The sequence below is a fragment of the Crocuta crocuta genome, unplaced genomic scaffold (genome assembly GCF_008692635.1).
Source record: "Crocuta crocuta isolate KB4526 unplaced genomic scaffold, BGI_CrCroc_1.0 scaffold788, whole genome shotgun sequence".
In the NCBI taxonomy this organism is placed as follows: domain Eukaryota; kingdom Metazoa; phylum Chordata; class Mammalia; order Carnivora; family Hyaenidae; genus Crocuta; species Crocuta crocuta.
This window is the reverse complement of record NW_027530636.1, coordinates 208,003-223,191: the sequence shown is the minus strand read 5'-3', so window position 1 is coordinate 223,191 and position 15,189 is coordinate 208,003. Positions and strand designations below refer to the sequence as shown.

Genomic DNA, 15,189 nt, shown 5'->3' with positions numbered 1-15,189 from the left:
GTCACACAAAGAATCTACCTAACACTACTGAACTGCACACTTTAAAATGGTTAAGCTGGTAGATTTTATGTTTTGTATATGGTACCACAATTTTAAAAATAAAAATAAGGTAGATGTTATGCAGTAATAAAGAATGATCTCTAATGACATATTTTAAGTAAGGAAATGAAGCAAGGGAGAAAAGTTTGTTTAGTATGCTATCATCTCTCTCACACACACACACATTCACCTGCTTGTATATGTAGAAATATCTGGAAAGATAAGACATACAAGAAACATAACAGAAATAGAATATGTTGAAGAACTAGGGGTTATAAGTGAGGGGGGACATGCACAAGATCTGTATTTCCTTAATGGAGTATTATATATTCCTTAAAAATTTGTTATAAGACTGTAGCAATATGAGAAAATATACAATATGATTAATTGTATGGGATAAGTTAAAAAGTTTACATACATACACAAATGATACAGTGTGTGATTTACAAGTAAGTTAAAAATGCCTAGTAGTTGTGTTTTGTTTGAAGAACAGACTATGTGATGTTTTTCTACATTTCTGTTTTTTACGGAAATTATATGTATTGATTTTTAGAAAAAAAATAAACATCAAAAAAATTTAAAGACCTAATTTGTCTTGATTTCTCATCTCCTAACAACTTTCATCTCCCACTTCTTTTTGAACAAGCACTTATTTTTTTGCATGTGTATGCCAAATGCTCCCCTTTTTAAAGGCAAAGTAAAAGATTCATTACTGGATCAATTGCCTTGTTTAATTGTTGTTATGCCTATATTTCATAAAGCAGGTTTCTTTATACAGTAGCTTACTTCCAACATGCTGTAGTTTGTGATCAATGAATCATGCTATCATTTCATGATACTTGGCTAAAAACTGACTTCTTCTTGGTTTCTAATTGGAGGTTTTAAACTCGTAGTTCATTTTTGTCATAGTTATCCTGTCTGTGGAATATGCTGCCTGGGGGAGACTGCTTTTGTGGTTGACCAATGTCTGTCACAAAGATGTAAAAAATATTATCTGTGGGTCTTGAATGTAACTTGAATCTCTTATTGTTCATGTTCCTACAGGGTTTCCCAGGATGGAAACACAGATGTCGCCAAAACTGTTTTTGCTCATTTTTGTTCTGACTCTCATTACTTAGCTTTTAAAAATGAAATTTGGTATTTTTAAGTTTGTGTATTATATGTAGGTGCATACATACACACAAGGACACACACACAAATCACTTTATGGCAAGTATTTTGAAGGTTGTGTTCATAATAAACACTTAATATGGTTTTTCCTTTTTTCCAGCTTCATTAATCTCCAACAAATAAGTATTTAATAACAGGTCAGGGGAAAGGGCATTTATTTGTCCTCAAATAGCGGATTAGCAACTACCATACTGCTTTCTGTCACTATGAATTTGGTCACTCTACATACCTCATATAAATAGAATCACAAAGTCCTTGCTTGCTTGCTTACTGGCTTGCTTCTTTATTTCTTTTATTAAAGGTAGGCTCCACCCTTGAACTCATGATCCCAAGATCAAGAGTTGCATGATCTGTTCACTGAGCAAGCCAGGTGCCCCCAGTATCTGCCGTTTTGTGACTGGCTCATTTCACTTAGCATAATATCCATAAGGTTCATGTATGTTGTGGCATGTGTTAGAATTTCTTTCCTTGTTAAGTCTAAATAATATTCTGTTATATAGTATATATCATAGTTTTACAGCTGGTATTTGTACATACTGAGATACCAAAGTTACATATACATCTGGGTCTATTCTGGGCTCACTATCCTAGTCTATTAGTCAATTTGTCTATCTTTGTAGCTTCTCTTAATTTTTATCATTTTGTATAATTGTTGGTATTTATTAGAGAAAGTCCCTGGTACTTGATTTTCTTTTTTAGAAGCGCCCAACCTTTTGCCTTTTTCTCTCCTATGTACATTTTGCAATCATTTTCTCCAGTGTCATAAAAATCCTATTGCATTTTGATTGAAATTGCTTTGAATCTATAGATTAATTTGGGGAAAGCTGACATTTCTGTAATATTGAGTTTTGCTACTCATGAATCTGGTCTATTAAGTCTTTTAATACATATTCTAATAAGTTTTCTGACTTTCTAAGGGTATTGTATTTCTTTTGTTATATTTATTCCTAGTACTTGGTATTCTCTGATTTACAATGGTGTCTTCTCTTTAATTACATTTTTCAGTTGTTTGATGATAGCACAAGGAAAATATCAACTGACTTTTAAAATACATAAATCTTGGGGCTCCTGGGTGGCTCAGTTGGTGGTTAAGCATCCAACTCTTGATTTCAGGTCATGATCTCATACTCCATGAGATCAAGCTCTGTGTCAGGCTCTATACTCACAACAAGGAGCCTTTTGGGATTCTCTCTCTCTCTCTCTCTCTCTCTCATCCTCTCCCCCTCTCCCTCTCATCCTTTCCCCCCTCTCCCTCTCCCTCTCTCTCTTTCTCTCTCCTCTCACTGCTGCTCCCCCTGCTCACACTCTCTCTCTCAAAAATAAATAAATAAGCATTACTATATATACATTATATATATAACTTATAGGTGCTTGGGTCACTCTGTCAGGTAAGCATCTGGCTCTTGGTTTTGGCTCAGGTCATTATCTCACCATTGGTGAGTTCGAGTCCCACCGTAGCAGCATGGAGCCTGTTTGGTAGTCTCTCTCTGCCCTTTCCCTACTCGTGTTCTCTTTGTGTGTCTCTCTCTCAAAATAAATGAACACACACACACACACACATTAATCTTATAATCAGCTAACTTGCCAGGTGCTTCTATTTTTTCTAATAATTTATCCATAGGTTTTTGTGCATTTTAAGCATTAACCATCATATCAACCAAGAATTATAAATTTTATTTTTTCTTTTCTAGATCTTATGCCTGTAATTTATTTCTCTTATTTTCTTACACCATGTGTAGCTTTTAATGTCACACAAAATCAAAATAATTAAAGTGAGTATCATGGTATCATTCCTGATTTTATTTTATTACTATTTGTAATGCTTTATTTATTTCTGAGAGAGAGAGCGAGCATGAGCAGGGGAGGGTCAGAGAGAGAGGAAGACACAGCATCTGAAGCAGCCTCCAGGCTCTGAGCTAGCTGTCAGCACAGAGCCCGACGTGGGGCTCTAATCCANAGCATGAGCAGGGGAGGGTCAGAGAGAGAGGAAGACACAGAATCTGAATCAGCCTCCAGGCTCTGAGCTAGCTGTCAGCACAGAGCCCGACGTGGGGCTCTAATCCATGAACCATGAGATCATGACCTGAGCCGAAGTCGGACGCTTAACTAACTGAGCCACCCAGGTGCCCCTCATTCCTGATTTTAAAATGAGTGATTCTAACAGTTCCTGTTTAGGATGATGTTTGTTTCTCACTTTTCATTCACATTCTTTCTCTGTATACGAATTTTTTCTCCTATTTTTCATTTACTGAGAGTTTGTATTAGTGTGTGTTGAATTTGATCAATGCCTTTTCTCTCTCCNCCCACGAACCGCGAGATCATGACCCAAGCGAAAGTCGGACGCTTAACCGACTAAGCCACCCAGGCGCCCCTCTCTCCTCTCTTTTAAAAATTCTTTTTAATGTTTATTTTTGAGAGAGAAAGAGACAGAGTGAGCAGGGGAGTGGCAGAGAGAAAGGGAGACACAGAATCTGAAGCAGGCACCAGGCTCTGAGCTGTCAGCACAGAGCCTGACGTGGGGCTTGAACTCACAGACTGTGAGATCATGACCTGAGCAGTAATCAGACATGTAGTTGAATGAGCCACCCAGGAGCCCGTCTCTTATTTTTTTACTTTTGTCTTTTTATCTGTTTTTTAAAATTTTTATTTATTTATTTTGAGAGAGAGAGAGAGTGTGTGATCTAGGGAATGAGCCATGGAGTGGCAGAGAGAGAAAGAGAGAGAATCCCAATAATGGACACAGAGTCCAATGCAGGGCTCAGTCCCACCAACTGTGAGATTATGAACTAAGCCAAAACCAAGACTCATATGTTTAACCAACTGAGCCACCCAGGCACCCCTCTTTTTATCTGTTAATGTAATAAATTACACTTATGGATTTTCTAATATTAAACTATCTTGCACACTTAGGATAAACCCAAGTTATGGTGTATTAATCTTCTTTTATATATAGTTGGAATCAATTTGTTAATTGAATTTCCTTTCAGAAGTTTTAGAACTACAGTTGACCCTTAAACAATGAACAGGTCAACAATGCTGAAAATCTGTGTATGACTTTTGACTCCCCCTAAACTTAACTACTAATAGCCTACTGTTGAATGGAAGCCTTACCAATGACATAGTCAATAAACACATATAGTATATATATATATTTTTTTTACATATATATATTTTTTTACAATAAAGTAAGCTAAAGAGAAGAAAATATCAAGAAAATCATAAGGAAACAAAAATACACTTACAGTATTGTATTTATTTTAAAATGCATGTATAACCGGACCTGCACAGTTCATATCTGTATTGTTCAAGGGTCAACTGTATAAACAACCATCATAATTTTATTATGTGATTTCTATACTTTCAGATGGAAAACACTGATATTGTAGATTGTAGGTATGTTAAGAACCCTTAGTGATCTTTCTGGTAGTGACTTATAACTGCTTTTTATCTGTTGACTTAAATTCTGTTAACCATATAATAGTTAATTTCCTTGTTCAAAGTTGACATGAATCGTCTGTCTCAGGATCTGAATAAGAAAGCTATGTACACATCTCTCCTGCCTTCTTGGAGACTTGCACTTTCCCCAGGCATCTGTGGATCCCACTTCCATGTCCCCAGTGAGATAGCACTCCAAAACCTCCACGCACACAGCCACTAGCCTGAGGGGACCCTCTTCACCTCCTGCTCTTCTTCCTTAACAGACACAGATGACGAGGGTGTACATGCCACTTCCAAAGATGCTTCTATATGCGAAAGGTGATTCAACACTTAAGGCCTGCAGATATACTTGAAAAAGCAGCAGAGCTCACCAGAAAGGAAACAAACTCAAAGTCTGTTTAGGTTTACAGTAAGCATTGGCTACTGGCATGACCCTTACATCCAGCATTTTGTAAGACTGTCTAAGAAGAGGAAGGCCCCTGAAATAAACAAGATATTTTGGTCAAGTACATGGTGTCAGTCAGCGTTTTTACTGAAGACAGAACATCATTGTCAAATTCCAAACCTTGGGTCTGGGATGCATACCGCCTTCTGGAGATGAAAAGATGAAGATCTCCCAAGTAAATATTTTTTTACTTGCCCTTTCTTTTTTTTTCTTTCATAGTTTATTGTCAATTTGGTTTCCATATAACACCCAGTGCTCATCCCCACAAGTGCCCTCGTCCATGCCCATCACCCTCCTTCCCCCCTCCCCAACCCCCATGAGCCTTCAGTTTGTTCTCAGTATTCAACAGTCTCAGTATTCAAGGGTCTCTCATGGTTTGCCTTCCTCCCTCTCCCCAACTATTTTTCTCCTTCTCCTCCCCCATTGTCCTCCATTAAGTTTTTCCTGATCCACCTATAAGTGAAAACATATGGTATCTGTCCTTCTCTACCTGACTTATTTCACTCAGCATAACACCCAAGAGTTCCATCCACATTGCTACAAATGGCCAGATTTCATTCTTTCTCGTTGCCATGTGGTATTCCATTGTATAGATGAACCACATCTTCTTGATCCAGTTGTCAGTTGATGGACACTTAGGCTCTTTCTATGATTTGTCTATTGTTGAAAGTGCTGCTATGAACATTGAGGTCCATGCACCCTATGCATCAGCACTCTTGTATCCCTTGGGTAAATTCCTAGCAGTGCTATTGCTGGATCATAGAGCAGTTATATTGTTAATTTTTTGAGGAATCTCCACACTGTTTTCCAGAGGGGTTGCACAAGTTTACATTCCCACCAACAGTGAAGGAGGGTGCCTGTTTCTCCACATCCTTGCCAGCATCCAGTCTCTTGATTTGTTCATTTTAGCCACTCTAACCAGCGTGAGGAGATATCTCAGTGTGGTTTTGATCTGTATTTCCCTGATGATGAGGGATGCTGAGCATCGTTTCACGTGTCTGTTGGTCATCTGGATGTCCTCTGTGGAGAAGTGTCTGTTCATGTCTTCTGCTTATTTCCTCAATGGATTATTTGTTTTTCAGGTGTGGAGTTTGGTGAGTTCCTTATAGATTTTGGATACTAGCCCTTTATCTAATATGTCATTTGCAACTATCTTTTCCCATTCTGTCGGTTGCCTATTAGTTTTATGGATTGTTTCCTTTGCCGAGCAGAAGTTTTTTTTATCTTGATGAGGTCCCAATAGTTCATTTTTGCTCCTGATTCCCTTGCCTTTGGGGTTGCGTCAAAAAAGAAATTGCTGCGGTTGAGGTCAAGGAGGTTGTTTCCTGCCTTCTCCTCTAGGGCTTTACTGGTTTCCTGTCTCATATTTAGGTCTTTTATCCATTTTGAGTTTATTTTGGTTTATGGTGTGAGAAAATGATCTAGTTTCATTCTTCTGCATGTTGCTGTCCAGTTTTCCTAGCACCATCTGTTAAAGAGGCTGTCTTTTTTTCATTGGATACTCTTTCCTGCTTTGTCAAAGATTAGTTGGTTATACATTTGTGGGTCCAGTTCTGAGTTCTCTATTCTATCCATTGGTCTACGTGTCTGTTTTTGTGCCATTACATTACTGTAATTACTCTACTACCATGACTACAGCTTTGTAGTAGAGGCTAAAGTCTGGGATTGTGATGCTTCCTGTTTTGGTTTTGTTCTTCAAGATTACTTTGGCGGTCTTTTATGGTTCCATACAAAGTTTAAGATAGTTTGTTCTGGTTTTGAGAAAAATGCTGGTGCAATATTGATTGAGATTGCATTGAATGTGTAGATTGCTTTGGGTAGTAATGACATTTTAATTATATTTATTCTTCCATTCATGAGTATGAAATATTTTTCCATTTCTTTGTGTCTTCTTCAATTTCCTTCATAAGTTTTTTATAGTTTTCTTCATACAGATCTCTTATATCTTTGGGTAGGTTTATTCCAGGGTATTCTATGTTTTTTTGTATGTGTGAAATTTTGAATGGGATCAGTTTCTTGATTTCTCTTTCTGTTGCTTCATTATTGGTGTATAAAAATGCAACTGATTTCTCTACATTGATTTTGCAACTTTGCTGAATTCATGGATCAGTTCTAGTAGGCCTCTGGTGGAGTCTATCAGGTTTTCCATGTATAGTATCATGTTGTCTGCAAAAAGTAAAAGTTTGACTTCTTTTTTGCCAATTCTGATGCCTTTTATTTCCTTTTGTTGTCTGATGGCTGATGCTAGGACTTCCAGCACTATGCTAAACAACAGTGGTGAGAGTGGACATCCCTGGCGTGTTCCTGGTCTCAGGGGGAAAGCTCTTAGTTTTTCCCCATTGAGGATGATGTTAGCTGAGGGCTTCTCATAGATGGCTTTTATGATGTTTAAGTAAGTTTTTCCTATCCCGACTTTCTCGAGGGTCTTTATAAGAAGGGATGCTATATCTTGTCAAATGCTTTTCCTGCATCTGTCGACAGGATCATATGGTTTTTATCTTTTCTTTTGTTAATATGATGTATCACATTGATTGATTTGTGAATATTGAACCAGCCGTGTAACCCAGGGATGAATCCCACTTGATCTTGGTGGATAATTCTTCTTATGTGCTGTTGGATTCGATTTGCAAGTATCTTATTGAGGATTTCTGCATCCGTATTCATCAAGGATATGGGCCTATAGTTCTCCTTTTTTGCTGGGTCTCTGTCTGGCTTGGGAATCAAAGTGATGCTGGCTTCATAAAATGAGTCTGGAAGTTTTCCTTCAATTTCTATTTTCTGGAATAGCTTGAGAAGAATGGGTATTAACTCTGATTTAAATGTCTGGTAGAATTCCCCAGGGAAGCCATCTGACTCAGGGTTCTTACTTATTGGGAGATTTTTGATAACTGATTCGATTTCTTCACTAGTTATGGGTATGTTCAGATTTTCTATCTCTTCTTGTGTGAATTTTGGTAGTGCGTGTCTGTTTAGGAATTTGTCCATTTCTTCTAAGTTGTCTAGTTTGTTGGCATACAATTTTTCACAGTATTCCCTGATAACCGCTTGTATTTCTGAGGGATTGGTTGTAATAAATCCATTCATGATTTTGTCTATTTGGGTGCTCTCTCTTTTCTTTTTGACAAGCCTGGCTAGAGGTTTATTAATTTTGCTTATTTTTTTCAAAACACCAACTCTTGGTTTATTGATCTGTTCAACTGGTTTTTTGGATTTTATATTGTTTATTTCTGCCCTGATTTTTATTATTTCTCTTCTCCTACTGGGTTTGGGGTGCTCTTGTTGCTCTCCTTCTAGTTCCTTTGGGTGCGCTGTTAGATTTTGTATTTGCACTTTTTCTGATTTCTTGAAATAGGCCTAGAGTGCAGAGTACTTTCCTCTTAGGACTGCCTTTGTCACATCCCATAGAGTTTGGATTGTTGTATTTTCATTTTCATTTGTTTCCATATATTTTTTAATTTCTTCTCTCATTGCCTGGCTGGCCCATTCGTTCATAGGGTGTTCTTTAACCTCCATGTTTTTGGAGGTTTTCCAGACTTTTTCCTGTTGTAGATTTCAAGTTTCATAGCATTGCTGGTCTGAAAGTGTGCATGGCATGATCTCAATTCTTTTATATTTATTGAGGGTTGCTTTATGACCCAGTATGTGATCTATTTGGACAATGCGCCATGCGCACTTGAAAAGAGAGTGAATTCTATAACCTCAGTATGTAGAGTTCTAAATATATCTGCCAAATCCATCTGATCCAATGTGTCACTCATCTATTGTTTCTTTAGTGATTTTCTGTCAAGTTGATCTCTCCATTGCTGTCAGTGGAGTATTAAATTCTTATCAATAAGACTGCTTCTGTTTGTGATTAATTGTTTTATGTATTTCGGTGCTTCTGAATTTGGTGCTTAGATATTTATAATTGTTAGCTTTTCTTGAGGGATCGACCCTGTAATTATTATACAATGCCCTTCTTCATCCCTTGTTACTGTCTTTACTTTAAAGTCCAGTTTGTCTGATGAGTATGGCTACTGTAGCTTTCTTTTGACTTCCAGTAGCATGATAGATATTTCTCCACCCCCTTGCTTTCAATCTGAAGGTGTCCTCAGATCTAAAATGGGTCTCCTGTAGACAGCAAATAGATGGATTTTGGTGTTTTTTTAAAATCCATTCTACTGTCCTATGTCTTTTGATTGGTGCATTCAGCCCAGNTTCTTTTATATTTATTGAGGGTTGCTTTATGACCCAGTATGTGATCTATTTGGACAATGCGCCATGCGCACTTGAAAAGAGAGTGAATTCTATAACCTCAGTATGTAGAGTTCTAAATATATCTGCCAAATCCATCTGATCCAATGTGTCACTCATCTATTGTTTCTTTAGTGATTTTCTGTCAAGTTGATCTCTCCATTGCTGTCAGTGGAGTATTAAATTCTTATCAATAAGACTGCTTCTGTTTGTGATTAATTGTTTTATGTATTTCGGTGCTTCTGAATTTGGTGCTTAGATATTTATAATTGTTAGCTTTTCTTGAGGGATCGACCCTGTAATTATTATACAATGCCCTTCTTCATCCCTTGTTACTGTCTTTACTTTAAAGTCCAGTTTGTCTGATGAGTATGGCTACTGTAGCTTTCTTTTGACTTCCAGTAGCATGATAGATATTTCTCCACCCCCTTGCTTTCAATCTGAAGGTGTCCTCAGATCTAAAATGGGTCTCCTGTAGACAGCAAATAGATGGATTTTGGTGTTTTTTTAAAATCCATTCTACTGTCCTATGTCTTTTGATTGGTGCATTCAGCCCAGTTACATTAGTGTTATTATTGAAAAATATGGGTTTAGAGTCATTGTGTTCTTCGTAGGATTCATGCTTGTGGTGGTTTCTCTGGTACGTTGTGTTTCTTGCAACATTTCCCTCATATAGTCCCCCTTAGGATTTCTTGTAGGGCTGGTTTAGTGGTGATCTATTCTTTTGATTTTTGTTTATTTGGGAAGACTTTTATCTCTCCTATTCTGAATGAAAGGCTTGATGGATAGTGATTTCTTGACTGGATATTTTTGTTTGTTCATCACTTTGAAGATTTCTTGCCATTCCTTTCTTGCCTGCAAATTTTCAGTAGATAGGTCTGTCACCACTCTGATATGTTTCTCTTTGTATGTTAGGGCCCTTTTCTCCCTAGCTGCTTTCAGAATTCTCTTTTTGTCCTTATATTTAGCCAGTTTCACTATGATGTGTCGTGCAGAAGATCGATTCAAGTCACGTCTGAGGGGAGTTCTCTGTGCCTCTTGGGTATAATTTGTTCACGTACTCCTTCAGCACCTTTCTTTCTCTCTTCCTCTTCTGGAATTTCTATGATATGGATATTGTTCGTTTGACTGTATCACTCCGTTCTCGAACTCTCCTTTCATGTTCCTGGATCCGTTTATCACTCTTTTTCTTGGCTTCTTCTTTTTCTATAATTGTGTCTTCTATTCACCTCTTCTCCTCTCTGCCTCTTCAATCCATGCATTGGACGCCTCCATTTTATTATGCATCTCATTTTCGCATTATTTAATTCATCACAACTATTTTTAAGCTCCATAGTCTTTGTAGCAATAGTTTCTCTGATGTCTTTCATGACTTTTTCAAGCCCAGTGATTAATTTTGTGACTATTGTTTAAATTCTTTTTCAGTTATGTTGCTTATATCTGTTTTGAGCAGTTCTTTAGCTGTCATTTCTTCCTGGAATTTCTTTAGAGGAGATTTCTTCCATTTCATCATTTTGGCTAGCTTTCTGTCTTGTCAGTTTTAAAAGCTTGTTATACATTCTGCATCTGAGAATACTGCAATATCAGTGAAAGCTCATTGACTGTCCAGGGCCTGTCCATTCAGGAAGTGTTCTTTGAATGGTGTCTCTTGGTCTCTCTTGTTGAGACTTTGGTTATTTTATTTCCTTACTCATAGTGGTATTTGGGACTATCCACCATGTGTACCTTGGCTAGTTTCTTGAGGTAGTCCTGGAAAAGAAAACAGACAAACACACAGGGAACAAAGGCACGTAAACGTACAAATACTACAAAAAGCAAACTGAAAGGGAAAAGAAAGAAAGAAGAGAGAAAGAAAGAAAGAAAGAAAGAAAGAAAGAAAGAAAGAAAGAAAGAAAGAAAGGAAGGAAGGAAGGAAGGAAGGAAGGAAGGAAGGAAGAAAGAAAGAAAGAAACCCAAAAGATAAAGGATAGTCTAAAAGCATAAACCAGAATTTCCAGCTACAAATAATGAGTAAGGTGTATGCAGAGCTGATGGAAAAGCATATTCAAAGAGACAAATGACAAGGGCAGAGAGAAAGCAAAATTGGACAATGACCAGGCAGAAAGACTAGGAGGCTTAATTCAGAGAGAGAAAGAGGACAATATGGTAGGAGGTGAGGAGAAAGAAACGAAGATAATGTTACTTAGAGAAACCATATAGTTTTATTACTCCAGAGAGAGAGAGAAAGGTAGTGGTGGAGATGTAGAATATACATCCAGAGAATGGATTAAATGTGACTCTTTAAGCAAACCAATGACCAGAGCGTCCAGTACAGTGGAGGGGAGGGAGACGAATGAGATAGGGGGAAATATATCTGAATAGAAAGAATTGATATAGAATTAATCACGCAGTGCATCCACGGTGGTCTTTCCCCAGGCTCCTGAAAAAAAAATAGCAGCTCTCTAGCGGGGATGGGCATGGTTTGGTGTAGGCAGGTCTTGGTCTCTACTGTGTCCTGAGGGCCACTCCCTGAGGTCCCACCTTGGTGGTTGTGGGGAGAAAAATGTCAGTGCCCCAGTCCCTTCTCAAACCAAGAGTTGCAAATCACTCTTTTGGGTCCAATCTCCCTGTGTTGCAGGCGTAGCCAAGGTCGGCCATTTTCTATGTCCCAAGCCCCACCTCGTTACCAGGTCTTTGTTCATGAGCTTTATTGATACTGCCTGAAATATAATCCTACAGGCTGGGCCGATTCCAAGCTGGGGATCAAGCCGAGAGAGCAGCGGAGCAGTTTCAGGCTGCCCTGCTTCCCAGCTGGGGATCGAGCTGGGAGAGCAGCGGAGCAGTTTCTTCTGGCACCACCTGGGACCAGGACACCCAGCCCAAAGTCAGCACCACAGCTAGAAAGAGGATCATAGTCTGTCCCAAGCCAAGGTTTTTCTCTTCTCCAGGGACAGTTCTATGAGCAGTTTCAGCCACTCTTTCTCTTCCCTTCAACTCTCTGTGGCTCCCCACATAGGAGATTCCTTCCCCTCCTTACTGTGTCTCTGGGTCCTGGCCCATTTTTATCTTCCTCAGTTTGCACTCACACACGTATGAGGTTGTCTTCTTAGTGGACTCTGTATCTTTTCCTCCCAAATTCCTGCGGTTCAGTGTCTTATGGCTTCAGGCCTCCTCTGTTTGAGAGATGAGGGTGAGCGAAATGTGCAGAGCTCCCTACTTCTCCCCCATCCTGCCTCCCTCGAAGTCAACAATCTCCCAAGTAAATGTACTGAAGTCAATTTTCTAGTGATAGTCACGAGAAAGCTGCGTAGCATGAAAAACAAGCCTTTCTTATCACAATCCATTGCAGAATTACATTCAGAGGGCACACTTCAAATCAATGGACACCTTTTGGATTCAAAAAGATATGCCATTATTGGAGCAGATCTCTGAGATGTACCTGAACTGGAAGAGAAGCTAAAGAAATGGAACATGAATCCATAATTGCTAACACTCCTGATAACTGAATGTGTGCTGATTTACATCACTCTGGATCAGAAGGCCAGCCTTTTCAAGTGGTCAGCCAACAGTTTTGAGACTGCCATGTTCATAAACTATGAACATACATGGATGACCGGTTTGGACAGATAATGATAAAAAACCTGCAGAGGTGACAGTGTTACCTGGCAGGAGTAGAGACCTGCAAGTTGTTAGAGTCACAGAAAGAACGGTTCCCGTGTAATGGGTGGGAAAAGGCATCAGCAGTCAACATGATGGAACTGTACAGCAGATTGCCTCAAGCTAAAGTAAGCAGAATAGAGTTTTGAATTCTTGGGTGAAATGGAGCTTCTCGAACAGCTCTTCCAGCATTACTACCTTTGTTGGACAACCAAAGGAGGAATGAAATAGGTTTGAAGGAAATCACTTATTCATCTCTTTGAGGCCTATGCTGAGCTGGGAGCTGAAGACACTGACTTTCCCACAGTTGACAGGCCATGTTTCCTGGGCGGTGGCCAGCCGTGGTCCCATCCCACATCCTGAGAAAACCTCAGTTCCCAGGGCTAGTGCACCACCTGCTGTGCCCGTTGACTTACTGTTTAAATAAATCTCAGTTCCCACTTAAAACAAAAAGAGAAGAAAACTATGTATAATTATTTAATGAAGTTGCTTCAAATTTCAATCAATGCATTTTAATGTTATTTGTGGATTATGTGTGCTATGTTTGTAATTTACATTTTCATTCTTTAAGAAGATCCTGTAACTGAGACACACCAGTGTTTACACACACACACACACACACACACACACACAGGACTTGGTGAACTCAGTTTAGTCCACACTTGGGTTAGACCACTGTGGAGAACATATTACATTTTTTATCCTACTTTTTTACCACATGGTAATATGCAGAGGACATGTGACCATTATCATCGTGCTCCACTGCTAGCCTGTACCACCTTTCATCTTCTGTTATCACAACGTTCTTCTGACTTTACTAGTGTGGATTTTGTTAGTTTCATTATTGAATATTTTACTCAGTAAAGACAGTCCCAAGCTGTGCTTGTGGATTCAAAAAGAATGATTATACAAAGATATCATATTTTTGAAATTATCAGTTTCTTTTTTGTAAGCTTATTTATTTTGTGTCTGTGTGTGAAAGAGAGAGAGTGTACTGGAGGGACAGAGAGAGGAAGAGAGAGAATCCCAAGCAGGCTCTACACAGTCAGCACAGAGACCAATGTGGGGCTTGAACTCACAAACCAGTAGATCATGACCTGAGCTGAAACCAAGAGTCAGACACTTAACTCACTGAGCCACACAGGTGCCCTAAAGCTCTCATATTTTTATGTCCCTTGTATCTATGGACTTATTTATCTGTGTGAAATAAACTCCTTTATCCACTGTGGGTGTCTGAATTTTACAGAGGCTTTTTACATAGGAATTTATTTTAAAGGCCATAATTAATTATTTTTCTCTGATTTTTGCTTCTTTTCAAGTCCTCCTAATTACCAATACTTGTGATGTACATCTTAGAAATAGTGTTTATACATAATTGTGTTCAGCTCATAGCCACTTTAGCAGAGCTCTTAGTTCTCCCTATTACAGACTTTCCTGTGGCCCTTATGCATAGACCTCTGCATACATCTGATTCCAACACAGGCTTAGAGGCAGAATTGCTGAATCAAAGGATATTCCTTTCCAAGGCTTTTGATACAAATTTGCCAAGTTCTAATTATTTTATTCCTACTAAGTTGAATATGTTTTCTATATTTATTGTGTCATGATTGCTTGCTTGTGCCCTTTGCTCATTACTAAAAATATTAGGTCCATCTTTTTTTTACTGATTTATAAGAAATCCTTTCATAATAATAATTTCGATCTTCTGGCAAATATATTACGAGGAGATTTCCTCATCACTACCCTGCCCCAAGTTTGGCATTTCCTATTTGTTTTGTTTGTTTGTTTGTTTGAGCTTTTGCCTTTTAAGTTAAAAACATTTTTACATAGATATTTAAAGGTTTTATTTTTAAAAACTTTTAACCTTTCTTTTATGAATCATTTTTCCCTTTTGCTTTTATGGGTAGAAAGTTATTCCTTTTACACTGAGTATGTAAATTGTCAATAGTGCTCAAATGATACATTTTTAACATTTTTTATTACAGTATATTAACAAGAGTGTTAGTTTCAGTAGACATCACAATGATTCAACTATTCTACACATTATTCAGTGTCACCATAAGTGTAGTCACCATACAACCTTATTACAATCTTTTTGTTTTTGAGAGAGAGAGAGAGCAAGGTAGAGGGGCAGAGGGAGAGACTGAGAGAATCCCAAGACATGAGGCTCAATCCTACAACCCTGGGATCATTCCCTGAGCAGAAATCAAGAGTTGGATGTCCCTATT

The 15,189-nt window shown here is 38.3% G+C and overlaps 1 pseudogene; it reads left to right on the top strand.

The window, feature by feature from the left end:
- Positions 1-4,817: 4,817 nt before the first annotated feature.
- LOC144235138 (leucine carboxyl methyltransferase 1-like) lies at positions 4,818-13,224 on the top strand (annotated as a pseudogene).
- The last annotated feature ends 1,965 nt before the right edge of the window (positions 13,225-15,189 follow it).